The sequence below is a fragment of the Stegodyphus dumicola genome, chromosome 5 (assembly GCF_044657685.1).
Source record: "Stegodyphus dumicola isolate Sdum_Otavi_A_Nest chromosome 5, ASM4465768v1".
In the NCBI taxonomy this organism is placed as follows: Eukaryota; Metazoa; Arthropoda; class Arachnida; order Araneae; family Eresidae; genus Stegodyphus; species Stegodyphus dumicola.
The window spans coordinates 15,553,544-15,580,851 of record NC_140772.1 but is presented as its reverse complement, the minus strand read 5'-3'; the positions used below and the strand labels follow the sequence as shown (position 1 = coordinate 15,580,851).

The window sequence follows — 27,308 nt, the reverse complement described above, 5'->3', positions numbered from 1 at the left end:
ATGTTTTCTTTGAAATATGATGCCTGAAACTTTTCGCGATTACAATACTTCCTTTTTACTTCGTAAAAGGAAGTAAAAAAGGATAAGCTTTTAGAATTTTGAAAGCATTGCAAAGAACAAGATAGGAATTAATGACATTAATTAAATTTCTGTTCGATGTCAAAATCGTAGCTAATTTGAGCTATGACAAACTCTTTGAAAGTTATTAAATTCACGTTTGGCAACATCGGGCTGGTATACTATTGTTAACCTAATGCTGCAAAATTACTGCAAAATGCTAACGCTGTTTTAGTTTAGGCAACATATGCCACAGAACGCTGATTTGAAATGCTATAAATTCCCCAAAACAAAAATTAGAGATAAGATCTTCAAGCATAGAGAGCGACGAGTTTTACAGATTGTTGGAAAAAATGACTTGAAGATGAAAACTGTTGTAACGTTCCGGATGGAACCTGTTGTATCCGAACAACGTCGTAACTTTTGAAAGGATAAGATGCTATAAAGACTGTATTATGATCATTATTAATAATAGTGTAATTTCTTTTATGATGGCAACAGGAAAAATCTTTAAAAAGTTTTTAAATGACCGTTAGAGAACATTCTATGCGAATGGCTAGGATTCCAAATTCCGAGGAGAAAACTAAAGTACCGAGAAAGGAAAGATTCTGGAGAGAAACTTTACGCAGCCCGATATACCATTAAATAAAATGCGAATTTCTTTTCATTTAAATTCCTTACGTTTAAGAGTAACACTAGCGGCGGAGTTGGTCAGATCACTGCGTATTAGTAGTTCGATCTAGCTTGGGTTCGAGCCCAGGGAAAAGGGCTGGCTGTGTGGTCGATTTTCGTGGTTTTTCCCATTTGTAACTTGAATACCAGTGAACGTTCCTCAGAAACCTCTCTTACGAAGGTATTCTTCCTTTTGAATAGGTGCTTGTAGCTCCCGTGACTTATTAAACCTAACCTAACTTTACCTTTAAAAGTTCTTCAAAAACAATCCATTACAAGCAGAGCCTCAATAATCTGCCATTCGTGAAAAAAGTAATTTTTAGGCGCTAATCAAACGTCCTGAACTGTTGAAAACTGGAGCTGTATGTACTTTTTTGGGGAACAAAGAAAGAAAATTAAATATTAAATCAGCGCAATCTTTGATATTGAATACCGAAAGAAAGTAGGATAAGGGTTCATGCAAAAATTAAATTGTATCAATAATTCTCAATGTAATGTAACAAAGAAATTAGAAGTTTACAACTTCGAATGTACAATTGGCGACATTTTGGAGGCGATAAAGGTTACTACCTGGCACTTTGGTAATAATGTGAGCAGTACTCAGTTCCGATTACGCATTATTTTGTGTGAGGGAAATGAGAGATCATGGGATATGTCATGTGATATTAATGGACGAATTACGGTTCTTTAATCGGAAAAGGGGGGAAATCGGGAAAAATCTGGAAATTTTGTATTTGGCTTTATTCTGTGTTGTGTGAAACAGTGTTCGTGAATTTTTGGATCCCATGGCCGTAACTAAAGTGAATTCGAAATGGGTATTTATGTATGTATTAATTTAATGTATGTGCTCATTTATATTTTAAGTAGTGTTTTTGAATTTAATTATATTTTAATTAAATGATAGTTATTTTGTGAATTTTATGTTTGTAGGAATTTGGTATACGTTTTAGTTGAAGTAAACGTGCATGGAAATAATTTAAATATCTGACACTAAGTATTTGTAATGGTTGCGGTATGAATTCGTTGGTGACGTGTATAATGTAATAGATGATTTAGAGGTAAAAGTTTTTGGATATTTTATTTATTTTATATGTGGAAATGTTCATTACTTTTTCGCGATCAGGTAATTTCATATATGTTCTTTTTACCGGGTTTAAAGATTGAGAAAATTGTCATGTATTTTCGTGAAATTTTTCTAATTTATGAGAAAAAAGCAGTGTACATGGATATAGTGAAGAGTGTGCGCAATGCCATTTTTGTGCAATTCTGGGATGTTTTTTTAAGTAAAAATAAGTCGGTGTGTACATGGTTTATGTGTATGTGTTATTTTGAAAAACGCGTAAGGAGTATGGTATTGTGCACTTTTTCCCAATTTTGCAGTGAATATTTGTCATGATTAAGCAGTTTTGTTAGATAAAATTTCTAGCATAAGTGTAATTTGGCTAGTGGATTGTTGGAAGAAGTGTTCAGAGATAAGAAGAAAAGAAACATGTCTTTACTTCGTGAAGACAAAATGGCGGCGGGGAAAAAAAATAGAGGGTTGCTGTAGGAGAGTTGGTCGCCAAATTTTCGCCAAAAAAACGCCAAGTTACCATAATGTAAAGATCAACCAAAACAACAGTAATAAATTTTAAAATGGCTCTAGACTTCACGTGCAACTAAGTGTAGGTCGCGTTGTCATTATTTGTTTGTCATCAGTCTCTTATTTCGACGGTAACCCATAGCGATGGCCGATCACTCACAGCTGCAATTTGTTGCCGTTAAAGGTCAAAACATTATCCTGGCAGAGAAAATATACGCCAAGTGCATCGGCATTATTAAATAAGGGCAGAGGGAAAAGAACTCGAGAAGTTAGAAGAGAGTCGTATTGATTTTTCTATCAATGTAAGATCACTTAGCCTTCTTCAATAATTAAAGGATTAATAGTTCTTTCTTCCGGGAATCCACTTGAATATAACTCAGTTTTCTTCAGAACTGCAGTAAATGAAAATATATCCCATTTCTATGCATAAACCGAGCATGTTCAGTAAATTATTTACCGCTGAATTTTGAGGGTTAGTTTATTTGATAGTTTAAAACTATTTAAAAGTCTTTCGAGCATTAAAAGGATGTTATGGGTTTTCGAAGAGAAGAACTATTGCTAGCTCAAAAGAGATGTTAGTCTCAAAACAGCATTTTGAATTGAAACACTTAAATGCGTTGTATCACTTTTCAAATTGTTGCCACCAAATATTTTCACCTTGCATTATCTATAAGAAAGTCTGCGTGTTTGTTCAATAACTCAATCACTACCATAGCTATCGCCACCAAATTTTCTGCAATTCTTTTCTCGGTCCTGAAAAGTCGGTCCTGACTTTTTTTCCAAAAAAATCTGATGTGTACACCACATCACTTCCTTCTACGGAATATTAAATTATACGCATTTTTTTTTGCATTTCATTTAACTTATTAGATTGAGTTAAACCTACTTCGCCGACAGCGCATAAACCACAATAGAATAAAAGCATTCTTTAAAATTCACTGTGTTTATCATAGCGACACTCTGGCGCTAGGTTTACTTAACAGTACTATATTTCGTTCATATTATAACTCAGAATGCACAAAATTTATATCATTTAAAGAATTATCTAATCGTTGCCACATGTTCTATTCAAATACTATAATAAAGCTAGAACGATGTATAAAAGAAATTAAGCAAACAAAACGAAAAGGAAATAGTTTTTCCACAGACGATTGAGTATATCTCATTCAATTAATTCAGTTTTCACTTCGCGACAAGGCAAAACTACAAAAAAACTCAAAATATCTATATAAAAAGTTACCAAGTAAATCTTAAATACTTATTTCCTCGAAAAAATTCCAGAAAGCATTAAGCATGATTTAATTCGCAATAATAAATGAAGGCGTTATTTTTGTGTTGCGAAGCTTAGTCTCTCTAGATTGGCAACAAATCTACAATTCTGCTGTTTAAAATGTAAACAAATATGTCCGCCATGTTATTTAAAACTTAACCGCACTTAAACAGCTTTTAAATTGTTGATAATTGTACAAATATCGCTTCCAGAATTACGAAAGGCATAAAAACTTTAACCGGAAGATAAAAGCAACATAATTCAATCATTTTTAAAGTCAAAAATGTAAAATTTACAAACATATAAGAGTAAAGAAACTGAGATGACTGAGCCGGGTAACAGAGTGGATATATATATAAATATATTTATATACGTTTGGTGCGGCCGATTGCAACCAAAATACGAGGTGCTCATCTACATGTTATAGTAGTCTTATATACAAAATTTCAACGTTCTAAGGCTATTCGTTTTTGAGTTATGCGAGATACGTACGTACGTACGTTCGTACAGAAGCCACGAAAAATTCTCTTCAGAATTCATTTTAAAGCAGTTTTTTAGTTTTTTTGGAGGAAAAGAGTCTTTTATTCTGTCCTTACGTATAGATATCACGCAAAAACATCGTTAAATTGCATTCGAAAGCGGTCAAAGTGGATATTTTCGTTGAAATATGCTGCCTGAAGCTTTTCGCGATTACAATATTTCCTTGTTATTTCGTACAAGGAAGTAAAAAAGAGAGCTAAAATCAGAGATATTAACACATTAAAGGCGGGAGTCGCAGTACTACGATTTATCTCGACTGTAACTTAAAGGCGGGAGTCGTAGTCTATGATTTATCTCGACTGTAACTTAAAGACGAGAGTCGTAGTACTACGATTTATCTCGACTGTAGCTCTAGGTGGGAGTCGTAGTACTACGATGGACTGTAGCTTAAAGGCGGAAGTCGTAGCGCTACGATTTGTCTCGACTGTAACTTAAAGGCGGGAGTCGTAGTAATACGATTTATCTCGACTGTAGCTTGCGCATTTATCTCAATTGTAGCTTGCGCATCTTGGTTGTAGCTTGCGCATTTATCTCGACTGCAGCTTGCGCATGGATTGCGCAATGTGGTTTGCAAGCGCCACTTTACATTTAGTATGTTTTGTAGTTTGAAGCTGTTCGGTTGTTCAAATTCTACTTACAGTAAATTTTGAAATCCTTCAATATGGTTTCACGTAAAAATAAAGATATATATGCAGACGATTTGATGGACATTGAAGAGCCACAACCTGGTACATCGAACTCGGCATTACGAACTCCACGATATAAAATTGATCCGCCTGGATGTTTTTCGCTGGACATCAAAAAGCACAAATTAATTCGGATAAAGGCAAAAAGCTATATGCTCAACGAAACTGCGTAGTTTGTGTGGCACATAAAAAAAGAAAGTTGACTTGCTTCAAATGCGAGTTTTGCAGTGCTTCTCTTCACCGTGGCGAGTGTTATCAACATTATCACATTCATAAAAAATACTAGACTCTTCTCATAAATATGTATTTTAAAACATTTTTGTAATTAGCGTTTAGTTCTTTTTTAATATTTCTTGTAGTTTCAAGAGTTTGAATAAACTTTTTTAAGTCTAAATTTTTTTATGATTACAGAAAATATCGCCCCGCTCTAAGACGAAAAACGAGGCGAAGCGGTCGCCGAGGTTACCTAGCATACTTTCGTCAAGACCCCCCGCCTTTAATGTGTTAATTAAAAACTTGGAAAAACGATAATTTTCGGCATCATTTTCCCGGGTGGCAACAGTCTCGCAATGAAATCTGGAGATGAAAAATCTGCTTTATTTCAAAAGTTGTTGCCACTGTTCGCTTTCAAATCCTAGAGTTTATTTAATAAAAAATTTCTAAGTTTTACGATGAAATAAAATATCGTTGCAAAACATTAAATACATTATTCACGTTTGCGAAAATTCGTAGGAAGCCATTTCGATTGCGTACGACTTTACTCAGCCGAGGTATTAATAAAAAACTCCGAAAACATTAATTTGTGCACTCATTTTTCCGAGTGGCAACAGTCTTGCGCGTTGGAGATAAAAATGTTTTATTTCGAAAAGTGTTGCTACTGCTTGTTTTCAAATCGTAGAGTTTGTTCATCAAAATTTATAAGTTCTACAAAATCCATACATACAGTGGGTAGAAAAAGTATTTGCACACCTACATTTTTGTTTGAAATTCGTAAAAAGAAGCATTAAGAAATAAAAAAATTGGTATTGCCAAATCAGAATAAGTTTAATCATCCAAAACAAACAGACAAATTACAATAATATAAATAACAATGCTTTTTTGTAACAAAAATTAAAATATCTCGTATCAAAAAAGTATTTGCACAACTGCATGAATACAAAAGAAATAAAATATATAAGCAAATTTCAAATAACTAATATTTAGTATGCATTCCTTTAGCATCTATTACTGCTTGTAATCTTGCTGACATTGATTTAATTAAATTTTCTGCAACAGTAGGATCAGTATTCTATCACTCTTCAATAAGGACAGATTTGCTTGAAATCTTCCTTTTTCTCATTTTTAAATCCAAAGAATTTCATAAATATTCCAAAGGAGTTAAGTTTGGTGATTGTGGTGGAGGGGCATGTTTTCTGGGAACATTATAAAGCAACCACATAACGTGTTATACCGGCAGTGTGCTTGGGATCATTGTCTAGCTGAAAATAGTACGAATTACTGATACCCAATTTTATTGCACTTTGTGGCAAGTTATCTCGCAACACATCAATATAGGTTCGAGCTGTCATATTCCCATCAATGAAACACAAATTACCAACTCCTTTGCTAGCCATGCACCCCCAAATCATAACAGAACCTCCTCCATGTTTAACTTTAGGTAACATATTTTTGGTATGAAAAGCAGTACAAGGTTTTCTCCAAACTAATTTCCTGCCATCTGATTTAAAGATATTGAATTTACTGTCGTCGGAGAATATGACATTTTTCCAGAAATCAATTGGCTTATTGATATATTCCTTAGCGAATTCAAGTCTCTTCAATCTATTTCGTTCAGTTATGAGAGGTTTTTTCCTTGGAGATCTCCCATAAATGTGTGCATCGTGCAGAACATTTCGAACACTTTGGGCACAGATTTGAACTCCAGATGTTGAAGTGACATCATTGGCTAAAGTAATTGCACTAATAAATGGATTTTTCGATGCTTCTCTTATGAGTTTTCACTTCATTCGCAGTGAAAGTTTCTTTGAGTGTCCAGAGCGCAAGTTATTTGATGTAGATCCTCTTTCTTTATGACGTTTTATAATATACCGAACAGTAGAGAAGCAAACATGTACTTTTTTTTACCTATTTTTCGATAACTTAGGCCATTTTCACGTAGAGAAACAATTTTTTCTCGCAACGAAATCGGCAATTCAGTTTTCTTAGGTGCCATTACAGTTTGAAATCGACAATCAACTGATAACGTTTCTACAACACCTCCTTTTATAGTCGTCTTACATATGTTATTTACTGCGGGAGGACTGTCAAATAATAGCATAAAAACTCAAATTTGCTAACGTTGAGTTGAGTGTGCAAATACTTTTTTGACATAAGATATTTTAATATTGTTGCAAAAATATTTTTTTATTAATGTTATTATATTTTTTGTAATTAATTTAAATGAATAAGCTTATTCTATGTTTTAAATGCCAATTTTTGTATTTCTTAATTCATTTTCTTATAAATTGTGAACAAAAATGCATGTGTGCAAGTACTTTTTGTACCCACTGTATAAAGAAAAATGCCTGTTTGTGTGTTTGTTCGCGTTATTGATTTAAGATAAATTATGATAAATGTTTTGCCACATTGAATCGACTGAAATTGAATATAGGTGAAATATTGGATGGAACTTGAGCTTTTACGACCATTTGATTAGAAAGACGAAAGTCATTAAAAACTGCGCGCCATTATTGCTGATATAATGAGAGAGAATTAGCTTCATTTTCTATCGAACTTTTTTATATAGATTCCATACCGCATCAGACTGAAACATGTATGACTACGAATCATATTTTTTGCATCGTTATTAGAGAAGTATTACAGTGGTATCGTTCCCTCTGTTGTTAAATGCATTACTCTCAATCCAAATTAAATGACATTGGATACTTCCGCTAGCATTTAAATAAATTAAATAATAAAGAATTTGCATAAATGTATGCATTTTTCTCGCATTGTGAAAAACAACGCTACCTATAGCCATCAAATTTTGAACGACGTAGACCTTTGCTCGAGCATGGGCACCTGGAAAATCGAATTTTGAATTTCGAACTTGTTTTATTATCTATTTCACATTTTGTAAAACTTTAAGCAATTTTTGATTGACAAATTCAACGATTTGAAAACGAACAATGGCAGCATTGTACGATCTTTCCCCCATCCCCCCCAGAAAAAATTAAATTTCCAGCGCGCAAGACTCTAGAAATCGAAAATTTTAAAGACATGCTGTTTTAAAACATTTTGATATTTTGCTCTTGAATCGAATTTTATGAGCCGTACGCGTCAAGAATGTGATATTTAAATAGTAAACAGATAAAATCGTTAATAATAAGAAGATAAAAAATTATGTAAAACAATCTTAGTAACAAAACTGAGCATTGATACCATGAAGTTGAAAATGACTAAAGGAAACGGAAAAATACATGGTAGCATTGAACGCTGCAATCGGGAATTCTAAATGTTATACTGGTTTTAAAATTTTTGTAGCTTTGCTATTGAATTGTATGTAACATAAGTGATAAATAAATAATGCTTTATTAAAAAGGCTAATGAAAAAAAAAAAGGGTTAGCAGAACTGATTGTAACTGCAAGCGTAAAAAAAAACCTTAAAAAACCCCTTTGGACGACTTAAAATTCTGAACCTTTAAAATTTTCTTCTAATTGTTATTATGCTTATGTCAATAGTATTAAGCATAAGCATTTTAATTCAGAATTACGACTGTTAGTAAACAAATACTTTTTAGAGATCTGAATTTGAAGAATCGTTAACTTGACAGTATTCATGGAGGCCCATCAGCTGCCCATCGGTAAAAGTTGCTGAACACTGGTAGTTCCCGCGGTTCGAATCCCGCGAATGGGCTGGCTGCATGGGCGTTTTCGCGGTTTTTGCCCTGTGTATAGTATTATACGAGCCAGTTTCCCTTAGAAAGTCATCCACGAAGGCATCCCTCCCTTAAGGCAGATAGCCCTCGAGTACTTTGCAGTAATCTCATAAAACCCAAAATCAAACCAGCATGCATGGATAGATCAATGCTTCTAATAATAGGTTTGTTGGTATAAAATAGTTGAAAACTGGAGAACAGGATATACGAGTAGTTACATTTTAAAGAACTTACAGTTAGTCAATAAAGTCTGTGTACATCAAGAAAAGTAATATCAAATCCAAATTTTAAGTTGCGAAAAGGGTAGTTTCTAAAAGTTTTATTTTTTAAATATTGAGTTTCAATAAGGGACTTTGAAATTATTTAACTGTAATATTTCCATATTTACTAATTTATGCACACTAATTTTTAAAAGATAAGTGGCCAGCAATCAAAGCCAATAAAGTTTGCGTACAACGCGAAGAAGGCGGCGAATTTCTTATCTAACTTTTAAACTTCAAACTTGAGAATGCAAAGAAGGTTACACTTTGAAGGTCATTGACTTCCGAAGCAAATTTCACGTTGACTGGAAGTTATTATTTCTATTTTCTTTGACGAAAATGACAACCAATAAAGAAATTCCTTTAGTTACGAGACAACTAATTATCAAATCGAGAGATGAAGGTAAAACTCTTCGTTATATTGGTAAAACCATTGGAAAACCATTTTCTAGTGTGCAGAGTTATTCAAAACTATCTTGACACTGGTAGTCTTGCTGTAAAACCATGATGTGGGAGACCGAAGAAGCTAACGCAGAGAGAAGAAGGAAAAATTTTTTTACGAATTAAACAAAATCCTAAACTTTCTGCTGCAAGCATTACAAAAGACATTTTTTTAACTAGCAACAAGGAAATTTCTCCTGAAACTGTACGGCAAGTGCTGCGAAAGGCCGATTATCATGGACGCAAACCTAGGTCTAAGTCATACATTTCCCAGACAAATAGAAAGAAAAGAATTGCTTTTGCCAAAACATATTTAAACTCTTAGCAGGACTTTTGGAACAATGTAATTTGGTCAGATGAAAGTAAATTTACACTATTTAAAGTTAATAGCTACCCTATGGTATGGAGAAAATAGGAACAGAACTGAATCTGAGAAATTTAAATCCAACTGTCAAACATAGAGCTGGCGGTGTGATGGTATGGGGGTGTATGTCGTCGAAAGAAGTTGGAAATTTTCACATTATTGATAAAGTTATGGATAAGTATATTTATCTGCATATTCTGAAGAAAAATTTACGAGACAGTGCCCGAAATTTAAACCTTTCCAATACCATTATTTTCCAACAAGACAACGACCCGAAACATACAGCTAAAATTGTGAAGGAATATCTCCTATATCACACTCCAAGACACTTACGTACTCCTCCACAGTCACCAGACCTCAATCCAATCGAGCATTTGTGGGCAAAATTGGAGAAACGAATTCGAAAACACAATATTACATCGCGAAATGAGCTATTTAGTAAATTGCAGGAAGAATGGGCGAAATTTACGTCGAATGATACTGAAAACCTGGTTCAGTCAATGCCCAGACGTCTGCAAGTGTTTTGAAGAATAAAGGATATCCTACAAAGTATTGAAGTAATGTAAAAAACTTATATTTTGCTTTTTTTTTTGAAAGTGTACGCAGACTTATTGGAGGTAATTTCTGCGTTTTTTTGACAAAATATATTTTTAAAAAAGTGTAAAAAGTATTACACTGATATTATTTACTTTTTATTTAAGCTTACGGTTGATCTTTACAATATGGTAACTGGTACCTTGGCGACATTTTGGAGGCGATAAAGGTTACTACCTGGGACTTTGGTAATAATGTGAGCAGTACTCAGTTCCGATTACGCATTATTTTGCGTGAGGGAAATGAGAGATCATGGGATATGTCATGTGATATTAATGGACGAATTACGGTTCTTTAATCGGAAAAGGGGGGAAATCGGGAAAAAATCTGGAAATTTTGTATTTGGCTTTATTCTGTGTTGTGTGAAACAGTGTTCGTGAATTTTTGGATCCCATGGCCGTAACTAAAGTGAATTCGAAATGGGTATTTAGTGGTATTGAAAAGGGTAGTAATAAATGTTTCTTTAAGGTTGTGCGAGATAGAAATAAAGATGTTGTATTAAGTTATTTATTTTACCTGGTACCTTGCTGTGAAATATAAGTATGATTTTAAAGATCCTGAAACAGAAAGAAGAAAAGTTTATCGGGCACGTAATCAAGATTCTGAAGAAGATTAGGTAAATTAGTATTTTTAATTATTTGAGGATATTATTTTTATGCATTGTTCTAAATGTAAGGTGGAAGTAAAGGAATTTGGTATTATTGGGAAAATGGTTATTAGCAATGATTTAGTTTAAAGTAATTAGGATTGTAAGGTAACTTTTATTAATTTAATGTATGTGCTCATTAATATTTTAAGTAGTGTTTTTGAATTTAATTATATTTTAATTAAATGATAGTTATTTTGTGAATTTTATGTTTGTAGGAATTTGGTATACGTTTTAGTTGAAGTAAACGTGCATGGAAATAATTTAAATATCTGACACTAAGTATTTGTAATGGTTGCGGTATGAATTCGTTGGTGACGTGTATAATGTAATAGATGATTTAGAGGTAAAAGTTTTTGGATATTTTATTTATTTTATACGTGGAAATGTTCATATTTGGAAAGGGTAAATACTTTTTCGCGATCAGGTAATTTCATATATGTTCTTTTTACCGGGTTTAAAGATTGAGAAAATTAAATTGTCATGTATTTTCGTGAAATTTTTCTAATTTATGAGAAAAAAGCAGTGTACATGGATATAGTGAAGAGTCTGCGCAATGCCATTTTTGTGCAATTCTGGGATGTTTTTTTAAGTAAAAATAAGTCGGCGTGTACATGGTATATGTGTATGTGTTATTTTGAAAAACGCGTAAGGAGTATGGTATTGTGCACTTTTTCCCAATTTTGCAGTGAATATTTGTCATGATTAAGCAGTTTTGTTAGATAAAATTTCTAGCATAAGTGTAATTCGGCTAGTAGATTGTTGGAAGAAGTGTTCAGTAGATAAAAAGAAAAGAAACATGTCTTTATTTCGTGAAGACAAAATGGCGGCGGGAAAAAAAATAGAGGGTTGCTGTAGAAGAGTTGGTCGCCAAATTTTCGCCAAAAAAACGCCAAGTTACCATAATGTAAAGATCAACCAAGCTTACAATTTTAGCTAATAGAAGAAAAAAAATGCAATGATTAAAATACATTTTCATTGCTTTAAGTGTTTTTTTTTAATTTAAAATTTAGTCTGTACGCAGACTTTTGTGGCTAACTGTATATCTTGGAGCTGAGGTGCTGAAAATTTGAAACTTCAGATGTAATTCGAAAGACTGATACGATTCGTTCTATAAAATTGAAATGTTGATTTACAAAAGCACTCAAGAAGCAAGGGTTTAATCCTAGTATCCGGTGCACACGGGATTTGGCTACTTTTGGCGACTTTGATGATGAGCAGTAAAAACTGGACATATACGATGAGTAGTAAATGGGTCATTCGAAGAATATATATAGTTATACATAGTATATACTATGTATACACAATGTATATACATAGTATATACTATGTATATACACTATAGTATATATATAGACGTTCTTTGGATCATGTTTGGTGTTGGCGATAACTTTCAAAACCGCGCCAAGGCTGCACCGTATACTAGGATTTTACCGAAGCAAGAATCTTTAAAAGACAAAATAGCAGGAAAAGTGAAGCTGGAAACAATCATTAAAAAACGATTACGGTGCAAATACTGAAAAAAAAAAAAAAAAAAAAAAAAAAAAAAGTAAAAGCAAAAGCATAGAAACAATGATTTTTTTTTAAATTTTTTTCCTCAATATGAGGTTTTCCACTATTCAGGTACATTTTATTGAATTTCGATCAATAAAACGAACCTTAAATTTTATTTCATACCTTTACTTCTCTAAATGTGTTGACGAAACCTATTTAAATTCTTCCACAAGATAAAATGAATTACGAGACCCTGATTTTGCTACACGCTAAAAACATGCTACACGTTTTGAGAATTCAAATTTTCTTAAGTTATTAGAGTTTTCCAAACTTTTAACTGTGCATACTGAAACAAAAATAGGTTCGCTTAAATTTCTGAACATATCTACAAATATCAATGCAAATTCAAAGTGATTCAATGCATAAGAAATATTTTATGTGTGCATAAGCGAGTTCATGTATCTGAAATTTGTCATTTCAAAGATCTGTCAAGATTTTTTCCTAAAAATATTATGAGAATTCCTGTATTATTTTCACTGGCGATATCTGAAGCAATATCTGTTCTGTGGTCGAAGTGAAATTTACCCAAATCAAGAACATAATGCCATTTTGATATCACAAGGAAGGTCGGCTAATCTTTCGAATATGGTAACAGGTAGTTTGGCGATATTTTGGTAAGGCGATAAAGGTTACTAGCTAGGACTTTAGCAGTGTACATGGATGAAGTCAAGAGTGTTCGCAATACCAGTTTTGTGCAAATCTGGGATGTTTTTTAAGTGAAAATAGGTCGACGTGTACATGAATGATACCGTGTATGTGCAATTCTGCCCAAAATGTTGAGTAAAAAAAAAAACACGCCTTTACTTCGTGAAAACAAAATGGCGTCCAAGACAAAACTAGCAGGTTTGCTGTAGCAGGGTCGGTCGCCAAATTTTCGCCAAAAAATCGCCAAGTTACCATAATTTAAAGATTAACCGAAGGTCTTCCAACGTTGAAACTTCAATTTTTATGAAAAAATATTTATGAATCTACGCAAATAGAAACAGATAATAGTAAAAAAAAAAGTAGTTACTAATATTACATAGATAAATAGTCAAAAAATTGTAAAACAATAAGATTTGGCAATACAGTGATATTTCCCGGTTTGGTTAGTTATTTTACTGTCACAAAATCTGCGTAAGAAGGCTATCTGCGTAAGAGAAGGGATGCCTTTGTGGAGGACTTTTTAAGACTCCACAAAGGCTTTCGTATTCATGTCACGCATGGGTAAAGTCAAAAACACTAACCCTTCAGCCTGCCCGTTCGCATGAGATCCAACCCAAGCCAGGTCGAACTACCAGTATTCAGTGGTCTTAATCACTCGGCCACTGCTGGGGTCCGTTATTTGACAAATTTTATTTTTAGAATGCATGTTTAAAAATCAAGAAAGTTGTCACACTGATCGATTCACGCAATAAAAATATAAAATAATACATGAAAAGAGCAAACATATTATTTTGATTATCAATTCAGACGAACTTTAAAAGTTTAATGTAACTAACTGATGGAAATTTAATCTTTGAAGAATTAGATCCTATTCCAAAAAATTCTGCGAATTATTTTACTGTGGAACGATGAGTCATATTTTAGTCATTTTAACTCGATACAGACAGTACTATTTTATTTAATAGCAAAGACGCTGATTACATATTGAATGCTTAAAATAAAAGAAGTGCAGTAAAATTATCATAGTAGTAATCTATTTTATATCAATTGCAATTAGCTAACTGAATTGAACTACAGGATTTTAGAGCTCCAAGGCCACCGGCAAACCACTGCTGAACATAGTGTTCAGCAGGGGTAAAACTGCTGAACACTTTGTTCAAGTGATGGTGAACGGAATGGTTGCATGGGAGTTTTTAAATTTTCCCTCACGATTAAAGAAAATGCGTCGTAGTTTCCTTAAAAATGTCATCCCTCTCTTTTAAAATAAAAGTTTTATAAATTTTTCACCTCTTTGATTTTATTTTGAATGGACTAAAGATTAGAGTTCGATTTCTTTTAACGCTTTCTTATATTACTTCAGAGCCTTGCTACTTTCCCCCTTATAATCTAAAACATTTTTGATGATTGAGATGTACACAATATTATAGAAAATTAATTTCTAAATCACTATGAATAATAAATTACAATACACAAACTTACTTTATTTGGCGATGCTGCGCTGTTTTGGAGATTTCACGAAATTCGCCAGAAAGTTCACCACTGATCAGATCCAAATTCCATTTTTAGCAATTCGTTGTTGTCAGTCCAGACGGTATAGTGGTTAGGGGAGCCTGACTGCCATACCGAAGGTCTCGGTTTCGAATCCCGAAGAAGGCATGGATGGAAAAATTGTCTGTCCCTTCATTGGAGGCAATGGTGGCCCACCTATTAGTCGTCTCCATAATAAAGAGACCACGACATCTGGCCTTAGGACAAAGAATATGTATTGTTGAGAAAGAAAGCTTCACAGCAGGAGGAGTGGCTCCCTCCGAACGAAAAGGGACACAACTGCGCATGCGTGAAATATCTGTCGCCAAAAAGCGCCAAAGCTCGAAGCTGATGTCGAAGTAACAACAGGTTCGACGGTCACGTTTATTAAGAGTTTAAAGCTGTGTGACTCCATTATTTCTCCCTACATATTGACGGATATAAAATCAGACATCAAACTGCGATATGAATAATACAAGTTCAACTAGTAAAGCAAGGAAGCACGAAAATTCGAGTTTAAATTATCGCGAAAAGTCAAAGAACGATTCATCTTAACCCGTGCTTTTCAATTTCCTGTTCACGTGGTGGAGGTGATAAATCTCGGCCAGGTACATCACAAAGGGGGAAATTCTCGCCAACAGATTCCGTCGCCAAATCCCTTGGCGAATTGTCCCTCTATTTTCTAGTGGCGTAGAAGACAAACTGGTTTACATTACGTCTATGGAGACTTTCCTTCTTTACGTAAACTTTCTTTGCTTAGGAGTGGCCAGTGCCGGCTTAGGCAAGTGCCCGCCATTGAAAAAGAAAACAATTTTTTGTTGTTTTCCATGAATTATTACCGTGTCAAGGAGTACTAAACTGCGTCTGTCATTAGCCAGAGTTTTGAGAATTATGCAGATGAGAATTCGACTTTGCTCCAGTCTGCCCCAGTTTCGAGCAAGCCACTGCTGCTTCGCGAACACTTAGGGGGGGGGACGGTGGACTGATTTTTCAATCTCGCTCTTAATGTGCTTTGAATGTATGTTGCAATTACAGGAAAATTAGGGAAGCTGCGTTTCTGTTAATCTTTTGAGTTTTATTACGACATTTGTATTAAACTTAAAGTTGTTGTTGGGACTGTTCTTGCTTTCCTGACATCAGATTCCCACGAAATTCATCGCGGCAAGGAGTAACAAAATTACGATTCTCGTTGGCAACAGCCTTTGGAACCATGCAGGTGACAGAGAGATTTTGCCCAGTTCCACCCCAATTTTGAGGCAAAGCACCCTGGGGGAAGCGGGGTTCTGAGGATCTCCCACCCTCTTCCTCCTATTACAAGTCTTCATGAGAGGACTTTCGACCATATACATAGTTAGTGTGCCTCCACGCACATGCCACAAAGACGCTTTACATTTACAACATCCATGGTTTCTCCTGGATTCGAACCCGCGACATTCGGTACGGTAATCAGAGTCACAAACCACTATCCTGTTTAGGCGGCTAAATTTGAAGCACTCAGTTTTAACAAAATAACATTAAAGCTATAAGCGAATCCTAACAGGTGTCAGGAGCTACTATATTACGAGTTTTTATGAGATTCGCAGATACTGGAATACGATTTCACAGATACTGTGTTTCAATTTATTCTTCATTCCGAAAGAATCACAGAATAAAAATCAAATTAGCTTCCAGTTAACTTAAAATAGATCACGAGATAACAGTCTGCTTGATAGTGTGGAATAAAATTTAAATTCAATTGAATTTCACAGTTCAATTTTATTTAAGGGGTATCAGAAACCCCTATACCGACAATGTTAAATTGGCCATTTTTGATGTACCTTTTCTGAAAATCTGCTGTAGATACAAGCTTGAAATTTTTTTCTGTAATTAAAGTATACCTATTCGATTATACCGAAATGAGCTTTTGAAACATTTGGAATTTTAGAGTAAATTACAGAATATTTTGTTAGGCATAGTAAAATTTAGCACTTTTCTCACACAAAAAAATTAAAAAAATTTTTTTTTCTAAGTTTATCACAAAAAGCTCATTTCAGTAAATATTAGGAAACCTAATAAATAAGCCATAAAAAGTTTAGATACCTGTGAGCAGACAGGTTGAGAAAAGGTACATCGAGTATAAAAAAATCACGTTTGGAGAAAAACGCGTTTTTATGTAAAATCCTCATTGATCAAAGCAGTATATGACAAATTAAAACCAGATTTTTTTTACAGTTCTAATTTTCATAGAGATTAAAGAATGGTATTTTTAGAAAGATAAAAGTGTAGAGAATTTGAAAATGCAAAAATCCGAAATCACCATTTTTTGAAGATTTTGGGGTTCCAACACCCTTTAATTTATTTTTATTTATTTTCTTAGCGGGTAATAAAGCTTTTAAAAGTTCAATAGCAGTTTACCATTTGGACAGCTAATTCAACACAGACAGCTTTACCGCCAGTCATCCTCTAACAGCTAATTTAATACTTCGAATGAGGCGTCGTTGTTTCTCGCTCACTCACTCGCTCTCTTCTACAGTTCTGATTAAGGCTCTTAAACACCTACGCTTGCCATTTAAAATCTACATAAATTTTCTGGAAAAAGCGCTGCGTGATTGAAGTAAGAAAGAACATTAAAGACGCAACTAAAAATAACGCTTTAGTTAAAAAAAAAAAAAAAAAAAAAAAAAAAAAAACTAAATTGGCGCAATATAACCAGCAGGTAGCCGTGTAAATAACTATATTTTATTTTAACGGTTTATTTTGAGTTGTGATGCATAAAGTTTAAAGGCTGACGGGGTGATATAGACTTATAATAAAATAGTAAAGCAGTCATTTGGGTTAGTTGGAGAAGTCAAGCAAAAAGAATCAGCGCAATTTTTGTAAATTTTACAGGAATAGTTTCGATGGTTTAACTATAGAACCACGTTTCTCAGTTGCCTAAGTGTAGCACCTGGCATTGAGGCAAGGCTATCTGGATGGATCTCTCCTCAAGATGGCCTTGGCTGAGGAAGAAGGTTCTATTGTTAAACTATCGGTATATTAGTGCTGAAAAATTTACAAATATTACACTGATTATTATTTGACTTGTCCAATAGTAAAGTAGTACTCAAGATTGTTGCTTTGCCTAATTTTATAGTTAAGCAATAGTCACTGAGTAAGTGCTTAAAATAATCGGGCAGTTGGTGAACTGAGAAAGTGAATTAACTGACTGTAAGTTTCAATCCAACCAATATTTATTAGATTGTTGGAAAGCTTGTGAAAGTTTCGAAAAATTTCAAAGGCAACAAAAAATGCGTTTTCGGGAAACATCTAGCAGATTGTCAAGTTGGTGAGAAATCGCCTCATGTTGCGAAGATCGGGTGAGATTAATGTTATTTCAGCATGAGATCGGAAATATTTTCGGGTTAGCTTTCTCTTTATATTGCGTTGTGTTCAACGTTCTTAGTAGTTTGAAGATATTATATTCTGTAATAGTTTTAACACCTATACCAATATTTCTGTGGAAAATTCCAGAACTTTGAAGTGTTTCATGTGATAAAAATAAATGGTACTTTTCCGTTTTGCTGGCGCAGGCAATAAATTCGCCAATAATGGTACAACTGACGCCAAACGGAATATCCTCGTTGGTAACCTTCCACGCCTCGTTTTCAAAAAAAAGTCGCAGCCATTTTTTATCAGATTGATTGTTTCTTTCAATACTGGCATACAATTACATAGAATGTTTACAAGATATTTCAGTTTTATTCCCTAAGGCTATTCGAGTAATTAAGTCAATTAGGATGCAATCACGCCGCTCACACGAAGGCGAAAATATAGAAAAGGCAAAATTAAAGGTTAAATTCATCCATTCTAATGAGAATGCACTAGCGAAGTAAAGCACTGCGGTTTTGCGTAATTTCTGAGTAAGCTATTCGTACGAATTGAAATAAGTAGTGCATTTAAACTTGTATTCCAAATTAAGATTTAACTTGAATTTAATGTAGGTAATTACTGAGAGAATTAGAATTTTTGTAGCGTAGTTTACGTGAGATGAGATTACTTGGGGTCACGTGATACGAACCGGCGAATCAGGATGTTGAGCCATAAAAGCATAGTAAATTCTTAAATTAATGTCTTTTTATAAATTTATTGTCTTTTTAAAAAATTTTAAGCGATATTAAAATATTTATGCGTTCAAAATAAAAAAATTCTTAGAACTAACATTTGCTAACATTTTTTATGTATATACTCTATGTTGTCGCCAATAAAGTCTGCTTGGCGAGATTTGCGCCGGCGAAACGGAAAAGTACCAAATAAATTTTATTAACTTATTTTCAGACCTGTGGGCATTCACTCGGACGTACGCAACAATATGAAATAAACATTTACTAAAAAAATAGCACGTTAAAATTTCTAATAAGTACACTATGAAAACAATTACACAAAATGCAGTAAATAAATAAATAAACATAATAAATGCGTAGCACTACAAAATGGGGAAAAATATAGTTTAGGGTACCCCTTGGCGAAACTTGGCGGTACATGGATACTGATTTAGTGCAATTCTTTGACTCGTTATTTTGGCTTGCGAACGACTTATTTTCACTTAAAAAAAAAACGAATTGCACAACAATGGCATTGCGCACTCCTTTGACTTTATACATGTACACGTCGACCTATTTTCACTTAAAAAAAAATCCCCGAATTGCACAAAAATGGCATTGCGCACTCTTTTAACTTTATCCATGTACACGTCGACCTATTTTCACCTAAAAAAAATCCCAGAATTTCACAAACTTGTATTGCGCACTCCCTTTACTTTGTCAATGTACACATCGATATACAGTGGATGGACAAAAATATGGAAACACCTTGTGAAATGCATGTTTGAAAAGAAAGATTGATTTTAATGAAATATGTAGGTGGCGCTGGCGTTTTTGACTACTGACGCCACCTATACAACTTCGTAAATGTGCTAAACAGTTCAGTTGTTGTCGGAGTACTGTTCCTTGCACAAACTTGCATTGCGCACTCCCTTTACTTTGTCCATGTACACATCGATATATTTTGACTTAAAAAGTCCAATTCTACAATATAGGCAAACAAAAAAATACATAATCTCAATAAAATACATTTTAAACCAAACAATAAAATAACATAAAAAAGAAAAAGCATGTTATACATTTAAGCATTATCAAAAGCAAATGTTCACTTACCATGATTTTCGAGTTCTCTTCGTACACCCAAAGCCACGTAAAAATCAAAATATCAATCATACTCAAATGACTTTTTTCAAACCAGGTACTCTTTCTGATCGAACGCTTCACATAGTGACCATCTGAACCTTTCTTCTTACAAACCCATTCAAATCCATGTAAACGTTTTAACACACACCACAAAAACGCTTACAAAACATCCCATGGTTCAAAATTTCCCAGAATCATGCACCCGATTACGTTACAATAGGGTTACCATAACATTCAACTACTCAGGCTACCATTAATGAAACAACTTGGCGATAAATCAAACAACAACTTCGCCATAATACAAGGGGTACCTTAAAGTCTACTCTACCCCAAAAAGGTATAAAGCTAAGTCATAAGCAAATAAACACAAATATTTACATACGTTTACTATAGTATAAACCTAGACTTAATTACCTTCGAAAGTATCTGATATCTGTTGATTATTTTCTCAAGTTATTACAGTCAGTAATGAAATACACTACTGAAAAACAGCGAATAATAAGATATCAGCTCCTTTATTTAGCCTCCCAAAATAAGAAATTTCGAATCATTTTTTCCTCTTATTTTAAATGCGTTGTCGTACAACATCTCATAAAGATAAATAAGAATGTTATTGTGTGGAAAATTCATTCTTTCGTGGCATTACTCTTTTATCGAAGGAAAACCGTTGCTCGTCCAGGTGCCATTTTTCCCATAAAAAGGAATAATTCTATGGCAAAAGATACGGAACATAGCTTAATCCGATCGGTCGGAGTTATCGAATTCAATTACGCATGGTAATCCTCTCCATTTAAACTTCCACTTTGATTTACGATATTTCACGAAGTCAGACATTACTCGAATGCAAGATAAAACTTTTAATTCGACCGATTCGATATCGTTGGTACGTAAGAGCTCTACTCCACCGATGCTTTAAAAATGGCGTATTAACTGCTCCGAGTGCATAATTAAGTGATTAATGGCACCAACTCAGCTGAGTAAATTGAATAATATATCTGCTTTCGGATGCGTGTGAAATTAGCAGCTGCTTTACATTCGATTTTTATGGAAGCACAAGTAACTTGCTCGATGTCTGTTTTTGCACGCCAATAAGAGTTTCATCAAATTTTGAATGCAAAAATGCTGAAAACAATCATTTGGTCATTTCAGAAATGGACCTATAAGAAGTCAATGAAAAATGTTTTCTCAAAAGTCACCTTATATTTCATTTACAGTTAGTCAATAAAGTCTGCGTACATCAAGAAAAGTAATATCAAATCCAAATTTTAAGTTGCGAAAAGGATAGTTTCTAAAAGTTTTATTTTTTAAATATTTAGTTTCAATAAGGGACTTTGAAATTATTTAACTGTAATATTTTCATATCTAATAATTTATGCACACTAATTTTTAAAAGATAAGTGGTCAGAAATCAAAGCCAATAAAGTTTGCGTACAACGCGAAGGAGGCAGGGGATTTCTTATCTAACTTTTAAACTTCAAACTTGAGAATGCAAAGAAGGTTACACTTTCAAGGTAATTGACTTCCGAAGCAAATTTCCCGTTGATTGGAAATTGCTATTTCTATTTTCTTTGACGAAAATGACAACCAATAAAGAAATTCCTTTAGTTACGAGACAACTAATTATCAAATTGAGAGATGAAGGTAAAACTCTTCGTTATATTGGTAAAACCATTGGAAAACCATTTTCTAGTGTGCAAAGAGTTATTCAAAACTATCTTGACACTGGTAGTCTTGCTGTAAAACCAAGATGTGGGAGACCGAAGAAGCTAACGCAGAGAGAAGAAAGAAAAATTCTTTTACTAATTAAACAAAATCTTAAACTTTCTGCTGCAAGCATTGCAAAAGACATTTTTTTAACTAGCAACAAGGAAATTTCTCCTGAAACTGTACGAAAAGTGCTGCGAAAGTCCGATTATCATGGACGCAAACCTAGGTCTAAGCCATACGTTTCCGAGACAAATAGAAAGACAAGAATTGCTTTTGCCAAAACATATTTAAACTCTTCGCAGGACTTCTGGAACAATGTAATTTGGTCAGATGAAAGTAAATTTACAATATTTACAGCTAATAGCCACCCTATTGTATGGAGAAAACCAGGAACAGAACTGAATCTGAGAAATTTAAATCCAACTGTCAAACATGGAGTTGTGATGGTATGGGGGTGTATGTCGTCGAAAGGAGTTGGAAATTTTCACATTATTGATAATGTCATGGATAAGTATGTTTATCTGGATATTCTGAAGAAAAATCTACGAGACAGTGCCCGAAATTTAAACCTTTCTAATACCTTTCTTTTCCTTTCTTCTTAATATTTTCCAACAAGACAACGACCCGAAACATACAGCTAAAATTGTGAAGGAATATCTCCTCTATCGCACTCCAAGACAGTTGCGTACTCCTTCACAGTCACCAGACCTCAATCCAATCGAACATTTGTGGGCAAAATTGGAGAAACGAATTCGAAAACTCAATATTACGTCGCGAAATAAGCTAATTAGTAAATTGCAGGAAAAATGGGCTAAATTTACGTCGGATGACACTGAAAAACTAGTTCAGTCAATGCCCAGACGTCTGCAAGCTATTTTGAAGAATAAAGGATATCCTACAAAGTATTGAAGTAATGTAAAAAAACTTATATTTTGCTTTTTTTTTTGGAAAGTGTACGCACACTTATTGGAGGGAATTTGAGTTTTTTTGACAAAATATATTTTTGAAAAAATGTAAAAAGTATTACACTGATATTATTTACTTTGTATTTAAGCTTACAATTTTAGCTAATAGAAGAAAAAAAATGCAATGATTAAAATACATTTTTCTATGCTTTAAGTGTTTTTTTAATTTAAAATTTAGTCTGTACGCAGAGTTTTGTGACTAACTGTAAGTAAAAAAAAAACAAACAAATACAACAACACAACACAAAATAAAATAAACTTACAAATTCACAGATGACATGTAAGAGATAAATTTACAGAAGAAAGAGAAAGCTATTTTATGTTGGACAAATACGTGAAGAGGGGGAGGAAATGTAATATTCACAGAGTTTAGCATAGAAATGAGTTCTTTTCGTCCTTCCTTGAGCTTTGAACAATAGAACAACAAATGTTCGACATTTTGCACTCCCCAGAAACTGCATGAACACAAGTCTGTACTAGATAATCTAAATCTCTTCAGATATGAATTGAATTTACCATGTCCAGTTAGAAATTGACTAACTTCAAAATTGCAGAAAAAGTGATTATTATTCAGTCTGTGAGGAATGGAAGGAAAATATAGTTTAGTCAAAGAGGCAGTAGTAGAATTCCTGTATAGTTTATTCCACTCGAGTATTGTATCATCCCTACTTTTGTTCTTGTAAAATGACTTGGGAAGAATCATTGGAGTAATTATTTGAAGATGATGTAGCTTGTTTTGCCAACCAATCAGCCCTTTCATTTTCTAGATTGCCAGTGTGGCCACGTACATGAGAAAAGATAACATCAACACCTTTATTATTAAGGTCTTTAAGAAGAGCATGGGAAGTGACAATTAATTTATTATATGAGAAGATATTTCTAAGAGAATATAAGGATGAAAGAGAATCAGTACGAATAAGGAATTTAGCACTTAGCGAACAGTTGTTAAGTATCCACTTAATTGACTCACTAATGCACAGTAATTCGGCTTGGAAAACACTGCATTCATTGGGAAGTCTAAAGAGTTTGTATTCCAGTTCAGAACCATAACAGATAACGACATAAGCTAATACAACTCGATTATTAATTTTACTGCCATCTGTATCTATATAACACACAACAGGGAAATTATCCTCAACAAAATTGTCATAAATGATAGTTTGAATTGGCAAATGATTGGCAGGATGAGGAAGATCTTCAAACAACACCTTGGTATCGAACATAAATTTGCTGATGGTATCTTTAAACTTTTTGTAATTTAAAACATGAAGGTCAATCGGAGGAAATCCTGAAATTGCGAAACAGGCTTCATAGCTAATTGTTCTGTAGCCACGCACAACTCTTAGTAAAATTCTTCTTTGAATTCTGCGAAGTATATGGGAATTAATCTTCTTTTGCTTAATAAATAAGTGGGCCTAGGGTTTTGGTGTATATAGAAATGAGGAAAAACTAAATGTTTTTATTGACACAATTGTCTATTACATAGGACATATAATGATTAGATTCGCAGGTATGTATTTGGTAAGTACTCCTAGGCAGAACAGTGAGTTCATTGACGAAGGCTCATTTAAAAATGCTTGAGGTTTGAGGAAGAATTTTATTGGAAAGATTTTCTGTATCCTTTTGGGCCAAACGGGATAGTGGTTCGTGACTCTGACAACCGTACCGAAGGTTCCGAGTTCGAATCTAGGAGAAGGCATTGGATGATTGTAAACGTGTAATGCCTTTGCGGCACGGCGGCATTAGCGAGCCAAAAGTCTCGTTGGATTCGTCTGCCCTACCCCCTCAGTATTGAACGACAGCACCCCGTGGGCTGCCTAATTGAATCTAAAAATCTGATGTGGTCCATATGACTTCTTTGTACGGCCTATTAAATTACACACATTTTTTGCTGTGTTTCATTTAAACTTATTTCCCCGAATTTCATTAGAGATATTTTTCTCATTCAATCAATTCAGTCAGTCGTCACTTCGAGGAAATGGAAAATACATAAAAACTCAAAACATCTTCATTAAACAATTGTAAAATGCAGAAAAACCTAAAACAGAAAATAGTTAAAAACTGTTAAAACAATTTTTACAATTAAAATTAAAGTTTAAATTAATTAAAATTAGACACAAGGAGAGATTTTTCGGTGCGCAAAACTTTTGGCCCCACTCGACAAAAAGCCTCTGAAGCAGGTGAAAATTTCACCGTTGACTAAATTCACTATGCTACTAATTTCCAAACGTAAACAAATGGCAGCGTCGTTTGGCTTAGCGGAACTTAAACAAGTTTTAAATTGTTGATAATTCTATAACTACTGCATGCAGATAGACTAAATGAATAAAAACCTTAACGGGAACGTAAGAATAATTAATATAACTTTACAGAGATATTAGATATTTTTTGGAAGCAGGAGAGATGAAAAATGAGCAACACCTTCGCCGGGAATAGAACCGCGGAGCTCTGGTATACGCACCCAGCGTGCAAACCGCGAAGGCAGGAGAAATACCTTATAACTATTAAACCAAAAAATCAGCTGTGTACACCACATGACTTCCTTGTACGGAATATTAAATTATACGCATTTTTCTTGCATTTCATTTAAACTTATTAGATTGCTTTAACCCTACTTCGACGACAGCGCATAAACCACAATAGAATAAATGCATTCTTTAAAATTCACTCTAGTATTTGTTTACCATAGCGACACTCTGGGGCTAGATTCACTTAACAGTATTATATTTCGTTCATATTATAACTCATAATGCACAAAATTTATATCATTTAAAGAATAGAATTATCTAATCGTTGCCACATGTTCTATTCAAATACTATAGCAGATTCAAATACTATAGCAGATTCAAATACTATAGCAAGCTAGAACGATGTATAAAAGAAATTAAGCAAATAAAACAAAAAAGAAACATTTTTTTCACAGACGCTTGAGTATTTCTCCTTCAATTAATTCAGTTCTCACTTCGCGACAAGGCAAAAATACATAAAAACTCAAAATATCTATATTAAAAGTTACGAAGTAAATCTTAAACACTTATTTCTTCGAAAAAATTCCAGAAAGGATTAAGCATGATTTCATTGGCAATAATAAATGAAGGCGTTATCTTTGTTGTTGCGATGCTAAGTTTCTCTAGATTGGCAACAAATCCACTAGTCAACAAATCCACTAATCAATGGCCGCCATAAAAAAAAGGCTTAGCGGCACTTAAACAACTTTCAAATTGTTGATAACAAAAATACTGCATACAGATTTACTAAAGGCATAAAAACCTTAACCGGAAGATAAGAACAACATAATTCAATCATTTTTAAAGCAAAAAATGTACAATTTACAAACATATAAGAGTAAAGAAACTGAGATCACTGAGCCGGGTAACAGAGTGGATATATATATAAATATATTTATATACGTTTGGTGCGGCCGATTGAAACCAAAATACGAGGTGCACATCTACATGTTATAGCAGTCCCTATATACAAAATTTCACCGTTCTGAGGCTACTCTTTTTTGAGTTATGCAAGATACGTACGTACATACGTTCGTACAGACGCCACGAAAAATTCTCTTCAGAATTAATTTTAAAGCAGTTTTTAAATTTTTTTTTAAGGGAATGAGTCTTTTATTCAGTCCTTACGTACAGATATCACGCAAAGACATCGTTAAATTGAATTCGATAGCGGTCATAATGGATATTTTCGTTGAAATATGCTGCCAGAAACTTTTCGCTATTACAATACTTCCTTTTTACTTCGTACAAGGAAGTAAAAATGCACAATTTACCAACATATAGGAGTAAAAAACTTAGCTTACCGAGCCCGTGTATACTTTTGGTGCAGCCGATTGCAATAAAAAAGGGAAATGCACAAGTAAATGTTCTAGCAGTTTTAAATTTAAAATTTCAATGTTTTAAGTCTACTCGGTTTTGAGTTACGCGAAATATATATACATATATAGGTACGTACGTACAAACGCCAAGGAAAAAAACCTGTTCTGAATCCATTTCGCAATCCGTTTTGGGAAAAAAAGAGTCATTTATTCTGTCCGTATACATAGATATAACTCAAAAACATCGTTCGAATTGAACCAAGAATTGAATCCATTTCACAATCCATTTTGGGAAAAAAAGAGTCATTTATTCTGTCCGTATACATAGATATAACTCAAAAACATCGTTCAAATTGAACCAAGAGCGTCAAAATGGATATTTTGGTTGAAATACTATACCTGAAACTTTTAGCGATTACAATACTTGCTTTATTTCGTATAAGGAAATAAAAAGGTTTGGGTAACTATAGCATTGTAGTCTCCGTATCATCGAATGACCAGCCTACAAATATTATTTTTCGAAGTTCTTTATGCAGTTGGTATTAGTTTTCACTTTTATGAATGAACCCAGAATTAATTATTTAATTAAATACTCTCCACGCAAAATGCATGATGCAAGCACAAAGAATTCTGAAGGAAATATTGTTTTTAGTTCAGCTCTGGTTTGATTTTTAACAGCGCATAAAATACTTTGTTTTATGCTCCCTTTGTCTAGAGAATAACAGAATAAAGTACCTTTTTCTTTCTTTTCAAGCATCTTCCCAGCTGCCAGCAATACCATAATATCTTAAAAAATAACAAGAACACAACTCGAACAACCGTTTTGTTGCAGCTTCGTTATACGATGTCTTGGC

General features: G+C 33.7%; 1 long non-coding RNA gene across 2 annotated transcripts in view; it reads right to left on the bottom strand.

Moving 5' to 3' along the window:
- The window catches only part of LOC146997057 (uncharacterized), a 103,558-nt gene that overhangs the window by 64,990 nt on the left and 11,260 nt on the right, over positions 1-27,308 (bottom strand). The window contains exon 1 of one of the 2 annotated variants that reach the window (XR_015041090.1): positions 14,708-15,454. The exons of the other annotated variant lie outside the window; for it this stretch is intronic. This is a non-coding gene — a long non-coding RNA (uncharacterized LOC146997057). Of the gene's footprint in view, positions 1-14,707; positions 15,455-27,308 lie in introns of those variants that run through there. 2 annotated transcript variants of the gene reach the window in all.